Below are 4212 nucleotides of genomic sequence, written 5' to 3' on the forward strand. Positions count from 1 at the left end.
ATTATGAGATGCAAATATTTTACCCAGGGTTTTAATACTTATTTACCTTTTGCTTATGACATTTTATTGTAATGTAAAAGTGTGTATGTGTGTGTGTGGTGTAAAACTCATCAATCTTTTCTTTCCTGGCTTCTGAATTTTGAGCCATACTTAAGACAGGCTTTCCCCACTCCATGATTTTAAAGGAATTCTTCTAAGTTTTCTTCTAGGAAGTCTCAGTGAACATACATTTTCTTCAGAACATAGAAACAGAGACTGCATTGCTAGTTGAGTGAAAGTAGTTTGTTTCAAGTTATCACGTACTAAGCTCCTACAAGGCATCAGGAACATTATACACACAGTGAATCATAATACTCTGGCCCTGCCTCTGAAGTGCTTACAGCCTTATCTTGATATGCTTTGGTAAGGGACTAGAAAAGGGCCTTGTGCAAAGGACTAAGAGAGCTCAGATATGGGACACTTAGCCCAACCAGGTGGTCTAGGAAGGTTCCCTGGAAGAAACGATGCAGCTTTGTTATTCTAGGGAGAGATGATAAAAGAGATGTATTTGTGAAAGGAAAGAAAAAAAGAAGGACAATTAATATATACATAGAAGCAATAATATATTAGAAACAAAACTTTCACAAACCCTGATGAAAATACTAGGTCAGGCAAGATGGAGAACTAGAATTTTAAAAATTCCTTAGTAATCATACAGATTATATTCAGAATTTCATAACTTAAGCAGAGGTCAAATTTAGCATCATGAATGGTGGGATCTATGGAATATTGGGCTCACAATAGTACCAAATCCATCTAAAAATTTTTAAATTGAATTTTTTAGCATAAAGCTTTAAGATATGACTTATACTTTATATGAAATAAAGAAAATAAATTTAAAAAAGAAAAAACCCTGAATCAACCCCATGTATGAACTGTGTACAGGTTTCTTAATGACAATTTCATTTGTATATTAACAATTATTAATTTCACATAATACATGTAAATATAACTACAAATATATATGATAGAGTAACTTGTATTACGGGACTAAGATTATTCTAAAACACCTTATTATATGGTCTTTGTTAATAACCTAGATAATGTTCTTTTGACATCCTAATTCTGTCTCTGATTTAGATTATCTTTCTCTTGAGTCCCAACCTGATCAGTTTCTTCTGTAACAGTAGCCAGAAAGTCTATCCTGCCAATAATTTCCTCTGTAGTTCCTTTATGCTTTTTTACTAGGGAAAGTTAATTTTCAGTAACCAAATTCATCCCTGAGCTAACCAGCAAACAAGGGCAGCCTGGCTGCCACCAGTATATTGATCAACTCTTTCTGTTCTCTGTAAGTGAATTAGAGGATCGCTGACTGAAAATGAGATAGTTGGCAAAGAAAACTAGTTTCTGGAAAATAGAGAGAAAACAAAGCACTCATATTTAAAGATGTGGGCTCTGTGATGATTATGGAACATACATGTGTCCAATATAAAATCTGGATTAGCTCTGCCAGTGTGCTCCCCACTATTCTTTTCAGGGCTAGGGCTCACCCTCCTCCAGAACATGATTCTGCTTTCACTTCCAGAGAGGCCTTCCCCAATCTATCCACATCCAAGTCCTCCCCTCCCTATGTCATCACCCTATTTTCTGACTATCCATATTTATTCATATCCATAATTATCTTACTGTCTATGATTATCATGTTTGTTGATTTGGGTGTCCACTATCTGCTTCACTGCACTGGGATATAAGCTCCATGAGAGGGGCTTCCCAGGTGGCGCAGTGGTTAAGAACCTGCCTGTCAATGCAGGGGACACAGGTTCTATCCCTGGGCTGGGAATATCCCATATAATGCAGAGCAAACTAAGGCCGTGCGCCACAACTACTGAGCCTGTGCTCTAGAGGCCACAAGCCACAACTACTGAGCCCATGTGCCACAACTACTGAAGCCTGCATGCCTAGAGCCCGTGCTCCACAACAAGAGAAGCCACTGCCATGACAAGCCCGTGCACCCCAACAAAGAGTAGCCCCCACTTGCTGCAACTAGAGAAAGCCCGTGCAGCAATGAAGACCCAACGCAGCAAAAAGATGATAGATAGATAGATAGATAGATAGATAGATAGATAGATAGATAGATAAAATTAATAGAAAAATTTTTAAAAAGTAAGCTCCAATGAGAGCTGAGGCTAGATCTAGTTTGTTCCCTGCTGTTTCCACAGTGCCCATAACAGTGTCTGTCATATAATAGGCACTCAATAAAAGCTTGGTAAGCAAACAAGTACAATACATCATGGTCCAGTGTTTTCCCCTGCAAGGGTTGGCAAACAGTCTTAACTAAGGATAAGGCCTCTGTTCCTTTAAGAGATGTTCTAAGAGCTGATAAGATTATAGCAATCACATCAAGTTTCAGTTGTGATAAAAATGTCATTCTGGTAAAAAAATTTTTTTCTTTTCCATTTCATCTATGGGAAAACCTGAAATATAAGTTTATGAGTTAAATTACCATGGAAGTTATTTGTGACAAAATGTGAATTTAGGTGATCCTTCAATTTGTCTCTTATCTCTTTGGGAAAAGAGTTCAATGGTGCACAGATTTTACTCTGTGAATAACAAGCAGCATTTAATTGCAACAGACAGAATGGGAGCAATGTTATTTACACTGCAGTTACCTGAATTCTCCAATGATAACTTTTAGTTAATCGCTGTCAGCTCCACAGTGCAGTCTTAGGAGAGTAATGAAGCTATGGGTTCTTGCCATTTCTACTTTTTATTTACATACTTTGAAGATTTGCTTAAATTTTTGAGGCCTCATTTTATCAGGTAAAATAACCATGCTCATTTCTTTGAAATAAATTCTTTAGACAATTTAAGATAATGAATATGAAGATACAATTTATATTTTAAATTTTTCTGAAGCTTACTGCAAAACAAATATGAAAAAAAATCATTCTGTTGACTTTTACACTAGGAAAGAGACAAGATTCAATTCCACCTTCAGAGATGACACAGCTTTATGGATTACAAAGTATGTAATTCTAAAATAAACTTCAGATTGATTCTAATTGTCATGTCTGTTTTATTAGGGAATGTCAAAGAGGTGATGTAAAAATGATTCATGAATTTTCCCACAGTGAAGATCAAATTTGGCAGGTGTTTTCCTGGGCACCAGGTAGGAATAAGAATAACAAATTGGAAAATATTTCATGGGGGAGGTGGGACTTTGTGGATCAGAAGAACTTTTTCTGTTAAAATCATGCTTTTTATTGTTTGGACTTTCTAAAATATGTTTTTGAGTTTTTTTTAAAAGAGAAAACAAAATTTTAGAAAAGAATATAGCATGAAAATTATTTACATAATTGACTTTAATTGATATGTTTTTAAATTTAGTAACATTACAAACATCTAAAACTATAAATGCTGTGCTCTCTTCGGCAGCACATACACTAAAACTGGAATGATACAGAGAAGATTGGCATGGCCCCTGTGCAAGGATAACACGCAAATTTGTGAAGTGTACCATATTTTTTGGTGTTGGGAAAGTTGGGCTGCCACATGTAAATCAATGAAGTTAGAACACATCTTCACACCATGCACAAAAATAAACTCAAAATGGCTTAAAGACTTAAATATATGACATGACACCATAAAGCTCCTAAAGGAGAACATAGGCAAAACATTCTTGGTTATAAATCATACCAATGTTTTCTTAGGTCAGTCTCCTAAGTCAATAGAAACAAAAGCAAAAATAAACAAATGGGACTTAATCAAGCTTATAAGATTTGCACAGCAAAGGAAATCATAAACAAAAAGAAAAGACAGCTTACAGACTGGGAGAAAATATTTGCAAATGATGTGACTGACAAGGGCTTAATTTCCAAAATATACAAACAGCTCATACAACTCAAAAATGAAAAAACAAATAACCCAATCAAAAAATGAGCAGAAGACCTAAACAGATATTTCTCCAAAGAAAACATACAGATGGCCAATAGGCACATGAAAAGATACTCATCATTGCTAATTATTAGAGAAATGCAAATCAAAACTACAACGAGGTACCAACTCACACCAGTCAGAATGGGCATCATTAAAAAGTCTACAAATAACAAATGCTGGAGAGGGTGTGAAGAAAAGAGAACCCTCCTACTCTGTTGGTGGGAATGTAAACTGGTGGAGCCACTATGGAAAATAGCATAGAGGTTCCTTGAAAAATTAAAAATAGATATGATCTAC

General features: G+C 35.5%; 1 non-coding gene across 1 annotated transcript; it reads left to right on the forward strand.

The window, feature by feature from the left end:
- The first annotated feature begins 3398 nt into the window (after positions 1–3398).
- LOC130856166 (U6 spliceosomal RNA) lies at positions 3399–3505 on the forward strand. The gene has a single exon (XR_009054462.1). It is a non-coding gene; the product is annotated as a U6 spliceosomal RNA (small nuclear RNA).
- The last annotated feature ends 707 nt before the right edge of the window (positions 3506–4212 follow it).

This window comes from Hippopotamus amphibius, chromosome 6, assembly GCF_030028045.1.
Source record: "Hippopotamus amphibius kiboko isolate mHipAmp2 chromosome 6, mHipAmp2.hap2, whole genome shotgun sequence".
NCBI lineage: Eukaryota > Metazoa > Chordata > Mammalia > Artiodactyla > Hippopotamidae > Hippopotamus > Hippopotamus amphibius.